General features: G+C 59.0%; 2 protein-coding genes across 4 annotated transcripts in view; one reads left to right on the top strand and one right to left on the bottom strand.

Annotated features, from left to right (window-relative positions):
• The window catches only part of LOC146420298 (Fc receptor-like A), a 176,970-nt gene that overhangs the window by 75,477 nt on the left and 88,579 nt on the right, over nucleotides 1-12,914 (bottom strand). The gene's annotated exons all lie outside the window — the stretch shown is intronic.
• The window catches only part of LOC146420303 (low affinity immunoglobulin gamma Fc region receptor II-like), a 50,028-nt gene that overhangs the window by 19,235 nt on the left and 17,879 nt on the right, over nucleotides 1-12,914 (top strand). The gene's annotated exons all lie outside the window — the stretch shown is intronic.

Below are 12,914 nucleotides of genomic sequence, written 5' to 3' on the forward strand. Positions count from 1 at the left end.
ATGGAGCTCCAGGGAATGGAGGTCCTGAGGAGGAGGACTCACAGGGAATGGCTGTCTGGGGATTGGGGGTCCCCATGCAGGGGGTTTCAAGGATGGGGGTCCCAGGGGAACATGGTAACCATGGATTGGAGTCATGGCATGTGGGTCCCGGGGACAGGGGTGTGGAGGAAATGGGGGGACCCCTAGGGAATAGGGGATTCTTGGGGAATGGGGGCCCATTGGATCAAGGGAATGAGGGTCCTGGGCACCAGGAATCCTGTTATGGTGGTGCCAGGGAGGTGGGACCTAAGGAATGGGGGTCCTATTTTTCGTTTCCATGGGGAATGGGGGTCTGAGGGATGGGCAGTGTCTGGTTGGGCATGTGGGTTGAGCTCCTTCATTGGGTGACTCAGATTTTGGGGTGACCCAGGGCACAGCAAAGCCCCCAGCTTGGGGGACACCGCATGAGGACACTGAAGGTATCCAATGTACTCCTGGAATGTGCCATTCACCTGTGAGGATTTTTCCTTTCTCTGTTTCTTTTTTTTCTTATTTTCCACATTTTCACGCTACCACCCCCATCTTGCCCTGCCCCAGCCCCTGTCTCAGCAATCCCGGGGAGAAACTGAGCAGGGAAAGGCTGGGGTAAAAAGGAGTGCAGAGGTTTCAGGGAGGGGTGGGGGGGCTGTGGGGGCTGTTGGTGATGGAGCTGTCTGGCTGAACACTTTCCCTTTCCTGCAGCAGAAGGAAGAGGCTGTTTGTGCTGGGAATTGCAAGACAGGGGCAGGATCATTGCTGGGGGGCACATCTAGGGAGGTCCTGTCCTGGGGGGTCCCTGTTCTGGGGGTGACACATCCTGGAATCTCCAGTCCAGGGAAGGCCCTGGAATCTCCAGTGTCCCCAGTGGGGCATTGTGACCTCTGGGGTGCCACAGCTTGGGAAATGCCCCATCCCCTCTATGTCCCCCTTATCAGCACCTCTTTAGTTTGGGAGCCCCCAGTCCCCCTTCTGGAGCCCCAAGGTGCAGCCCCTTCCCCTCCAATCTTGCAGACCCCCAAGGCCCTTCTGTGGGTAAGAAGCCCCCACAGGAGTAACAGAAACCCCCACAACGTCCCATAACCACCACCCCTCACTCCCCCTGCAGGGCCTCAATGCTGGGAACCAGGATGAGGATGACACCTTCCACATGAAATACTTGTGACCCCCCTGACTGTCCCTCCTCTGTTCAGAACATGTGAGGACAATCCTGAACCCTCCCCCCAGCACTGGGATGGAAAACTGGAGCTGACTTTAGAAGAGCGGCTTTTGCCAGCCCTGCTCTGAGGCTCCCACTTGCCCCCCTGGCTTTGATTCTCACAGCTTTAGAGCTGCTCAAAGGTGTGAATTGTGTGGGGGAAAAGGCCTGGCTGTGGTTTGCTCAGCTCTGCAAGAAGCACAGAAACCAATTGGAGCTCAAGCAATGGCTTTGCGAAGGCCTTTGATGGTTTTCAGAGCAGGGCTGGGTGGAAACCAACTCTGCAGGGGCAGCTGGGAGGGAACCAGTCTGGAAATGCAGCAATTGATCATTTTGTCCCTCTGGCCAAGGGAATGAGGGGACAAAATCCCTCTGGTCAAGGGACTGAGAGAGCCCCAGAACTCCTGCAAAGACAACAATATGCTAAACGACCTGACCTGGACACTCCTCCTTCCTGTCCAAAACCTGCAGCCCTTCGGAGTCTCCCAGAAAGAATGTTGGGCTCTGGCTGTGGCCACCAGACAAGAGGGAAAAGTGTGGAAATATTGATCAGGGGCTGCACAAATGGATCCTGGGAACACCGGGGTGAGAGCAGGAGCAGGGAGTGCCCAGGCAGGGGAATTCAGGGCAGGATGGAGGGGATTTACCAGGGAATCACACCCTGAGGGATACACGGGCATTTCCACAGATTCCTGTGCAGTGGTCCAAGGATGGAAAGAGTTGTTCCATTTTTGGGAGCAGAATCCATGGGAAGTAAATCAAGTCTCAGGGTGCGAATGAGAAAAGTTGGGAAGAGTTCCTAAATGTGTCCCAACAAAAGCCTTCCTTGTGGGGTGTGTTGCTGCCCAGCAGACAGGAAACAATTGCATGGACCTGTTGGACGGCAGGGAGATTCCACACTCCGTACTATCCAAAGCAAATGCTGCTGTGGGATGCACGAATAGAGTCCTAAAGCAAACCATATAGTCTCAGTGCTTTGTGATTTCTTTTTGTTTATATTGTGTGCGACTTGTTTGGAGACCAACTCTCAAAAAGATCCTATAAACCAGGCCATTTTATCTTTGTCAGTTTGATTTGGCTGAGTTTGTTTTCTTTACTCATAAAAAAAGGTGTGGCAAAAGCATTTTACTTGTATCCTACGGATGTGTAATTTTGTCTCAACCAATTGGGAATAAGGGAATTCAATCCAATTTAGTCTGAGAATTGCCATTGTCCAGGCAAGGTCATTAGAGGACATGTCTGAAGTTGGGGCACTTCAGAGGTCACAGTGCCCCACAGGTGATGGGGAGGTGGTCAGGATTCCCCTGGGATGTGTCAGCCCCAGAGCAAGGACCCCCCATGACCAGACCTCCACCCAGATGTGTCACCACACCAGAAGAGCTCTTTTCCCCCAGGACAGGACCCCCCTGGATGTGCCCCCCAGGACAGAACCACCCCCATGTCTGACTCTTTCCCCATTCGGTGCAGTTACAGTCACAGCCGGCAGGGGCGCTGTTGGCTCCCAGCTGGGCAGCTCAGGTGCAATGATTCCCCCGCGGCTGCAGGGGGCGCTGTGGAGCGAGATCAGCCGCCTCTCCACCTGGCAATGGCGGCTCAGGTGACAGAGAATGAGAGACAATGGCTTCCTTTGCGAAACTCACGGGGAGCAGCTGGTCTGAGTGCCACTGCGGGTGGTGAGCTGGACTGTAGCAGGAACCTCAGAGCAGTGGGCTGGAACAGCAGAGCCGAGCACACCCAGGGTGGCAAACAAAGTGTGGACAAAACTCTGAAGCCCTGGCAAGAGCCGCAGGGGTTGGGGCAGATGCAGGGTGTCGAGTGAAAGTGTAGCAAAAACTGCCACAACACTGGCAGGAAGACAGCCAGGCTAGGCAGCTGCAGCTGAGCTCCCGCAAGCACCAGGGAGAAACTCCCTCCAGAGAAGGGAAGGCGGTCAGGGTCCTGGGTTTCCCCCGAGGCACCCAAGCAGATGGTGAGGGTCGCTCCCAGTGAGGTTGGGTGTTGTAAACATCCCAGTTCAACAGCTGCTCTTATGAGCAAAGGCTCACCCATGGTACGGAGAAGCAGTGAAGGACAAAACTCCGCAGTAGCAGTGAATTCTCACCCCAGGCACAGCCCAGCACCAAGACCACAAACATCTCTCCTGCCATCCCCCTGAGAGCAAGAGAGCAAGAGAGTGCTGAGAGGGCTGAGCCAAGCCCCTGACCCCCAGCCAAGTCTCACCGTATCTTTGCACTTCCCAAGAGAAAACCCCCCAGCTAAGAGACTGCAGCAAACTGCACTCCTTCCCTCTCCTCCGCATCCTGGCTACATCTTTTGTCTCTTAAGTACTCCTCCTTCCCATCTCTTAGGCAACAAATGGGGAAAAAATTCCCTGAGAGAGAGAGGGAGAGAGAGAGAGAGGGAGAGAAAGGGAGAGAGAGAAAGAAAGGAAGAAATAAATAAGGAAGGAAAGAAAGAAAGAAAGAAAGAAAGAAAGAAAGAAAGAAAGAAAGAAAGAAAGAAAGAAAGAAAGAAAGAAAGAAAGAAAGAAAGAAAGAAAGAATCTTAACTTTCAAGAGGAGGTCCATCCACAGCCACAAATCTTTATGGTTCCCTTTAGGAGCCCATTGGTGCATCCCACAGCAGCATTTGCCTGTGGATAATACAGAGTGTGGAATCTCCCTGAGTATCCAACAGGTCCATGTGATTGTTCCCTGTCTTTTGGGCAGCAACATACCCATAAAACATAAGGAAGACTTTTGTTGGGCCATATTTAGGTATTCTTCACAATTTTCCCATTCCAACCATGAGACTTGATTTACTTCCCATGGATTCTGCTCCCTAAAAGTAACAACTCTGTCCCTTCTTGGATCACTGCCCAGGAATCTGTGGAAATGCCCGTGTGTCCCTCAGGGTGTGATTCCCTGATAAATCCCCTCCATCCTGCCCTGAATTCCCCTGCCTGGGCACTCCCTGCTCCTGCTCTCACGCCTGTGATCCCAGGATCCATGTCTGCAGCCCCTGTTCAATATTTCCACACTTTTCCCTCTCATCTGGTGGCCACAGTCAGAAACCAAACATTCTTTCTGGGAGCTTCCGAAAGGCTGTGGGTTTGAGCCAGGATGGAGGAGTGTCCAGGTCAGGTTTTTGAGCAGATTGTTCTTGTCTTTGCAGGAGTTCTGGGGCTCTCTCAGTCCCTTGGCCAGAGGGACAAAATGATCGATTGCTGCATTTCCAGACTGGTTCCCTCACAGCTGCCCCTGCACGGTTGGTTTCCACCCAGCCCTGCTCTGAAAGCCATCAAAGGCCCTCACAAAGCCACTGCTTGAGCTCCAATTGGTTTCTGTGCTTCTTGCAGGGCTGAGTAAACCACAGCCAGGCCTTTTTCCCCCACACAACTCTCACCTTTGAGCAGCTCTAAAGCTGTGAGAATCAAAGGGGCCAAGGGGGCAGGTGGGAGCCTCAGGTGCTGGCTGCCCCTGGGGTTGGCCAGAGCAGGGCTGGCCAATGCCCATCCCTGTGCAGTGGGGCTGTGCCATGGCTGAGCCCCACAGTTGGATGGACAGGGGTCCCCAGGTTGTGCCACCTTTGGGACATGCAGGACTCAGGGAATGTGCAGGGACACTCCCAGATCTGCCCTTCCCCAGACCACGATCCTCCTGTCCAGGATGTTTCACCCCCTGGACTGGATTCCCCCAGGATGTGTCACCACCAGAACAGCGACCCCAACAAGACAGGATCCACCGGGATGTGGCCCCCAGGACAGAAACACCCCCTCATCTGACTCTAAGCACAAACAGCCTCTTCCTTCTGCTTCAGGAAAGGGAAGGGAAAGTGTTGGGAACACAGCCGGACACCTGCATCCCCCACAGTCCCCACAGCCCCACTGTGCTGCTCCCTGCGCCCCTCACTCCCTTTTACCTCTCCCTGGGGTCTCTCCAACCACTTCCGTGCCCAGGTGCTCCCTAGGATTGCTGAGTCAGGGAGTGGGATGGATGGGTAGGTAGACTGAAAATGGGGAAAATAAGGAAAAAAAAGAAATGGAGAAAGGAAAAACCTTAGGGAGGGAAACAGCTCATCCCTGGAGTACATCAGATACTCTCAGTATCCTGATGAGGTGCTCCCCAAGCTGGGGGGCTTTGCTGTGCCCTGGGTCAACCCAAAATCTGAGTCACACAGTGAAGGAGCTCAACCCACATGCCCACCCAGACACTGGCCATCCCTGGAACCCTATTGACCTGGGAACCCAAAAATAGGACCCCCATTCCTTAGGTCCCACCTCCCTGGAACCACCATAACAGGATTCCTGGTTCCTGGGACCCCCATTCCCTTGATCCAATGGGCCCCCATTCCCCAAGGATCCCCTATTCCCAAGGGTCCCTCCATTTTCCCCCACACCCCTGTCCCTGGGACCCACATGCCATGACTCCAATGCAGGGTTACCATGTTCCCCTGGGACCCCCATCCTTGAACTCCCCCTGCATGGGGACCCCCAGTCCCCAGACAGCCATTCCCTGTGAGTCCTCCTCCTCAGGACCTCCATTCCCTGGAGCCCCATTGCCCCGGGACACCCATCCTGAGCTCCCCACATCCCCTGAGCCCCCCATGCCTGGGAACACCATGTCCCCAACATCAAGTCCCCATTATGTTCCACCATGTCCCCAGTCTGTCACCACCCTGCCCCCACAATGTGCCATCAACACGTGGAGATGAGATGTGAACTCGCTTCCTTCCCGTTCACATGTACAACCACCACTCTGGGGCCAAGTGGCCGCAGCAGACTGTGACAACCAGCCTGGATGGCCGGGGACACCGGGATGGCCAGGAAGATGGCACTGCTCCTGTTCGGTGAGTGCCCTGGGCACAGGACTGATGCCCCAGGGATGGCCCTGGTGAGGCAGAGAGCAGTGGGGAGGGGGCACAAGGGGGCTGTGGGGTCCCCTGAGGTCTCCAATGCCACCAAAGCCAGTCCTTGGTGGTGGACACTGGTGTGACTGGGGAAGTGGGGCACCTGTGGGGACAGGAAAGAGGAAAGAGAAATGGGAGGACGAAGGTTTGAGGAGAGGCATCATGGGGCTGGGGCAGCTGTGGGTACATGGGACAGGGAAAAGGGGAAGCTCACCAAGGGGCCATGCAGACAGGTGCCATCAAAATGGAATCTTGGGAAGAGGGCCCTGGGGATGTGGCTGTGGGGACAGAGCCTGTGGGGCTGTTGGGAGAACCCGTGCCAGCATGGTGGTGTCCCCGTGGCCAGGGTGTCCACAGTGTCCTGATGGCCTTCCTCAGCCTGGGGTGGCCAAATGTCTGAATCCATGAGACCTCTGTGCCACCAGGTTATCCCTGCAGGGCCAGTGTGGGGACAGCCCCTACAACTCCTCCCCCGGTGCTGCTGTTCCCATGGTGCCACCCCCACCCAACCCTCTCCCTTCTCCCTTCCAGCCCAGACCCTCGGCCTTGCTGGTGAGTCCTTGGGGGATGCCATGTCCCTGCCCTGCTGTCCCCAGCCCTGTGCCAGCCCTGGCAGGCTGGTGTCCCCTGTCACCCACAGGTGCCCAGACCACCCAGCTCCTCGTGGATCCCCCCTGGACACCAGCGGTGCTGTGGGACAGAGTGACACTGACCTGCCAGGTCTTGGGGCCTCCCGGTGCCACCACCTGGTACAAGGACGAGAAGCGTTGGTGGCAGAAGGGACCCAACAACCTCACTGTCAATGGGATTGGCACCTACAGATGTGACAGACCTGGCACTTGGCGCAGCCCCTCTGTGAAAGTCTTAAATGGTGAGGGGTAAGATGGGGATGGTGTTCCCCTGGAGGGCTCTGAGGGCTCTGGGTGGCCTTGCACCCCTCAGTGCCCCCTGGAGCCCCCTGGTGTGACAGGACCCCCCTGTCCCACAGACTGGCTGGTGCTGCAGGTGCCAGTGCGGGTGCTGCTGGAGGGGGACACGGTGACACTGCGCTGCCGGGTCTGGAAGGACAAATCGGTCACTGGATTGCGCTTCTACCACGAGGACAAAGAGCTGAGAGAGCCTCTCCATGGGACCGAGCTGTCCCTGTCCCCACTGCAGCTGCATCACAGTGGCAGGTATCGCTGCAGGGGCTGGGTCGGCATGTGGCATGTACTGTGGGAGAAGTCAGAGCCGGTGACAGTGACAGTGCATGGTGAGCAGCCCCAAAGCCACACCTGATACCCTGACACCCCCACATCCAGCACAACCTACCCTGAGACCCCAATACCGAAAAATCCAAAACTCCCACAGCCTCTCACCTATAGACACCAAATAACAGTCCCAATCTCCACTACCTCCATTCCAGAGCTCTTCTCAGTGCCGGTGCTGAAGCTGGAGGGTTCCCCCGAGCCCACCGAGGGGTCCCCCCTGAATCTCAGCTGCCTCAGCACCCCCACCCCCCTGCGGCCCCGAGCCCCCCTCCTGCACCTCTTCTACCAGGACGGGCAGTTGCTGGGGGGCCCGCAGGGGTCCCCGCAGCTCCTGCTGCCCGCCGTGGGGATCTCCCACTCGGGCAATTACAGCTGCGAGGTGCGCTCCGAGGGGGGGGCCGTGCGGAAGAGCAGCGCCTGGCTCCGCGTCACGGTGCGCAGTGAGTGCGGGGATGGGCACGGCAACCCCCACAGCCTCCCCGGGTACCCCAGCCACAACTGGAGATCCCCACCCCTCGCTGACACCCTGCCTGTCTGCCCCCATGACTACTCGGATCACTTCCTATCTTTCTGTGTCCTTTACCATTCCCCTCACCCTTCACAGGATCCTGTCTCGCCTTCCTGGGTCGACCCGCCTCCCTCTGAGGTTCCCCCATGCTCCCCGGCTCCTCCCATCACCGTCTGGGTCCCCAGACACCTCCCTGGGGTCCCTTCCATCACTTTCCAAGCCTTCCCCAACTCTTCCTTACTGGGGTCCTCCCACATTTCTCTGATCCGTCTTCCCCAAGTCATTCACTGTCCCCTGGTGTTCTTCCCATGCAGGGGTCCCAATCTCAGGGGTTTCCCTGTCAGCACAGCCTGCTGGGGGACAGGTGGCACTGGGTGACAGCCTGGTGCTGAACTGCACGGTGGCCGAGGGGACAGGTCCCCTGTCCTTCTCCTGGCACCGGGAGGGCTCGGGGACACCGCTGGGCACTGGTGACCGCCTGGAGGTACACCATGTTGGGGACAATGACAGCGGCCACTACCAGTGCTGGGTCAGTGATGGGGACAGGATGGCCGAGAGTCCCACACTGAATGTCACTGTCCTGGGTGAGTGGGACCACCAGCCTGGGGGAGATCCCACTGACGGCATCCCCAATTCCACCCATCCCCCCATCCACCCCATCTCCCCATCCCACTCATCCCACCCCCACCCTCAGCCCCGTCTCTGTCCCCGCAGTGCCCGTGGCCAATGCCACCATCACCCCTGGCCCCCTGGAACATCAGGTGCACGCAGGTGACCCCGTGACCCTGCGCTGCTCGGTGCAGGTGGGCTCAGCACCTGTCAACTTCACCTGGCTGCACGACGGGCTGGAGGTGGCCCAGGGTCCCCTCCTGGAGCTTGGGGACATCGATGTGGGACATTCTGGCACCTACCAGTGTGTGGCCACCAACCAGCTGGATGAGCACCGTGTGTTCCAGGCATTCAACCCAGAGCTGGCCCTGGAGGTGACACCGCGGGGACACTGGGGCACAGGTGCAGTCTCATGGGGTCCTGGGGGTGAAACACGCTGGGGGTTCCGGGTGACCCCAGTGTATCTCTTTCTGTCCCCAGCAGTGGCCGCAGGGGTTGGTGGTACTCTCGTCTTCCTGGTTGTCATCATGGGCTGCTGCTGGTGGCATCCTGTGGGTGGGTAAAAATTGGATGGGGGTCCTGGGGAGGGTGGGAAGCCCCCAGGCTGGGTGGGGTCACAGCCCAAGACTTGGCGGGGGGGCGGAGCCCCCAATGACTTCAGTTCGGAGTCTTGTGAGGTTTGGGGAGGTGTTGGGATGGTGGGGGTTCTGTCAGGGGTCCTGGGGCTGTTTGGAGGGTCTTCATCCCTGCCAGGCTTGGGGCTCGGGGGGTCAGGACGACTGGGGTGACCAGGGTTTCCGCAGGGCATCAGGAATGTTCGGGTAACCCAGAGGGAGTCAGAGGTCCTGCAGGGTTTCAGGGGTTTCAGGGACCTCATTGTCAGCCCCTCTCCTCTCTTTCCTTTGTAGCCACCAGGAAGCCCCAGGACACGTGAGTGGGGGGCTCCAGCCATAACCCCCTTTTATCCCCACCCCCACAACCCCCCACCCCCATAGACACCCCGTTATCCCCGCAGGGTCCCCCCAGCCCCCCCGGAAGAGGAGGTTCTTTACACCCAGGTTGTGAGCACCGCGAGGGCAGGGGGTGAGTCTGGGTATTGGGGACAGGGACAGGGACAGGGACAGGGACAGGGACACGTCACCCACGGGTTTCACCTCCCACCCGGATCCCCCCAACCGGTGTCTCTCGCAGGGCCACCCTGCGCCACATCCCCCCAGGTGACCTACGCGGAGCTGCCGGGACCCCAGTGGCAACAGGGGCAACAGGGGCAACAGCAGGACCCCAGTGGCATCTACGGGAACGTTCTGTGACACTGGGAGGCACTGGGGGTGCTGGGGACACTGGGGACACTGGAGATCCCCACCGTTAGACACCCCCCGTGTGTTTCGCCCTCCCCCGGCTCCCATTGGTGCCCACCCTGCCCAGAGCCACCGGAGCTCCCCGTTCCAGTGCTCCCAGTGCTCCCAGGGCTCCCCATTCCCCCTCCCACTGCCAGGGGGGCACAGGACCCTTTTCCCTCTTATTGGACCCAAAACGCAGCTCTTTGATTAAAGTGGAAGAAATGGGGTTTGTTTGTTCAGCTCTGCCTGTTCAGCTCGGGAAGGAGGAGGGTCCAGGTCAGGCTGTTGAGCAGATCCTTGAGGGATTTCCAGGATTTCTGGGGCTCTCTCAGTCCCTTGGGGAGGGTGACATTATGATCGATTGGGGAATTTCCAGGTGGAATCGATTGGGATCAATTGGGTTCCCTCGCAGCTGTTCCCGCAGAGAGGAAGGAGCTGCCGCTCACTGTCCCCTCTAGGTGACACCCGGCCCGGGGCTGGGGGACCTGCGGCGCTGCAGCCCCATACCCGTCAGCATCGATCCCGCAGCTCCCGAGACCCTCGGGCCGAGCTGGAGCCCCGAGAGCCCCGAGAGCCCTGGGACGGAGCCGGGGACAACCTGAGGTGTCCCCCGAGCCCAGCCCAGCCCCGCCGCAGCCCTGTCCGGTGCCCCCCGGTGCCCAAAGCCCCGCAGCCGGCGCTCCCCGAGCGGCTCTGAGCCCCGCAGCTGCTGCGGAGCCTCGGCCGGGCTCAGCCCTGGGGCGGGCGGGGGGCGCCGGGAGGGAGGGAGCGGGAGGCTGGGGGAGAGCAGGGAGCCCGGCAAGAGCCGCCGGGCCTGCGGGAGCGGAGTGCTGGGCTCGGTCACCGGGGCAGGTGGCGCTGCCATGGCGCTGCGAGTGGCGCGACTGTCCCGGGCTGCGGCAGCGATGGTGGCCATGTGTCCGGAGCGGCTGGGACAGCGTGTCCGGAGCCACTGTCGCCATCCAGCCGGGGTCACCCCCAGCCCCAGCATGACCGCGGGGCAGAGCCACTGCTCGGTATTTCCACACTTTTCCCTCTCATCTGGTGGCTGCAGCCAGAAGCCAAACATTCTTTCTGGGAGGTTCCAAAGGGCTGCAGGTTTGATCCAGGAAGGAGGAGGATCCAGCTCAGGTTGTTGAGCAGATCGTTGTTGTCTTTGCAGGAGTTCTGGGGCTCTCTCAGTCCCTTGGCCAGAGGGACAAGATGATCAATTGCTGCATTTCCGGACTGGTTCCCTCCCAGCTGCCACTGCACGGTTGGTTTCCACCCAGCCCTGCTCTGAAAACCATCAAAGGCCCTTGCAGAGCCACTGCTTGAGCTCCAATTGGTTTCTGTGCTTCTTGCAGAGCTGAGCAAACCACAGCCAGGCCTTTTTCCCCCACACAATTCTCACCTTTGAGCAGCTCTAAAGCTGTGAGAACCAAAGGGGGCCAAGGGGGCAGGTGGGAGCCTCAGGTGCTGGCTGCCCCTGGGGCTGGCCAGAGCAGGGCTGGCAAAAGCTGCTCTTCTCAAGTCACCTCCAGTTCTCCATCCCAGCGCTGGAGGGAGGGGGCAGGATTGTCCTCAGGTGTTCTGGACAGAGGGGGACAGTCAGGAGGGTCACAGGTGTTTCATCTGGAAGGTCTCATCCTCATCTTGGTTCCCAGCATTGAGGCCCTGCAGGGGGAGTGAGGGGTGGTGGTTATGGGAGGTTGGGGGGGTTTCTGTCACTCCTGTGGGGGCTTCTCACCCACAGAAGGGCCTTGGGGGTCTGAAAGATTGGAGGGGAAGGGGCTGCACCTTGGGGCTCCTGAAGGGGCACTGGGGGCTCCCAAACTGAAGAGGTGCTGTCAGGGGGACATAGAGGGGATGGGGCATTTCCCAAGCTGTGGCAACCCAGAGGACACAATGCCCCACTAGGGACACTGGGGGTGGACAGAGCCTTTCCTAGACAGGGGATTCCAGGATGTGTCATCCCCAGAACAGGGAGTCCCCCGGACAGGACCCTCTTGGATGTGCCCCCAGGACTGAACCCTCCCCCCACTCCCCCATCAGACTCTCAGCACAAACAGCATCTTCCTTCAGCTGCAGGAAAGAGAAAGTGAAAATGCTGGGGGCCCAGTCGGACACCCCCCATCCTCCCCAGCCCCTGCCCCTCCCGGCACCCCATGCACCCCCTTTTTCCCATTCCTCGGGGTGCCCCCAACATGTGACTGGCTCAGGTGCTCTCTTGGGTCACTGAGCCAAGAACTGGTGGGGGGGGGAGTGTAGTGCACAGTTTAGGAGAGCAATGAAAAATAGTAATAAAGAGAGGAAAAAGCCCCGGGGTGGGGTGGCACAGAACCAGAGAACCATGGCAACCCCCTTCAGTGTGCCCCCTGGCCCTGAGCACCCTGGGGAGGGCTGCACTGGGCTCTGGGAAATCCCAAAATCTGAGGCATCCCGTGAAGGAGCTGCAACTCACGCCCACCTAGCTGCTCCCCGTGCCTGGAACCCCCATTTGCCAGGGACACTGAACCACTGGATCACCCTTACTGTCCCCTCCCTGGGTACCCCCATCTCAGGACCTCCATTGTCCAGGACATGTCTCCTCTACATCCTATCCCATGGGTCTTGCATTCACCCAGGACCTCCCCTTCCCACAGGACCCCCAGTTTCCCCAGCAGCGCAGTCACAGGGACACCGATCCCATGACTCCAAATCCTCAGGGCCTACATTTCCCTTGGGCCCCCATGCCTTGGCATCTCTTCTCATGGGGACCCCCATTCCCCAGGAGCCGTATTAACTGTTACTTCCCCTCTTCAGCGCCCCCATTCACCTGAACACTCATCCTCAGCTCCCCACTTTCCTTGAGCCCCCCATTCCCAGGACCCTGTGACCCACCATGGCCCACTATGGCCTCACTATTGCTGCACCACGGCCCCACGATGGCCCCAGCATCTCTCCACCATGTCCCCAGCCTGTCCCTACCCTGCCCCCACCATGAGCCACCAACACGTGGGGACAAAATGTGACCTCGCTTCCTTCCCCTTTGGCCGAAGAGATGCCACTGAAGGACAGGTGGCCCCAGCAGTGTGTGACAGCCAGCCCAGATGGCCGGGGACACCATGATGGCCGAGGCGGTGGCA

This window comes from Lichenostomus cassidix, unplaced genomic scaffold (assembly GCF_008360975.1).
Source record: "Lichenostomus cassidix isolate B80296 unplaced genomic scaffold, HeHo_3.0 HiC_scaffold_852, whole genome shotgun sequence".
Lineage (NCBI taxonomy): Eukaryota > Metazoa > Chordata > Aves > Passeriformes > Meliphagidae > Lichenostomus > Lichenostomus cassidix.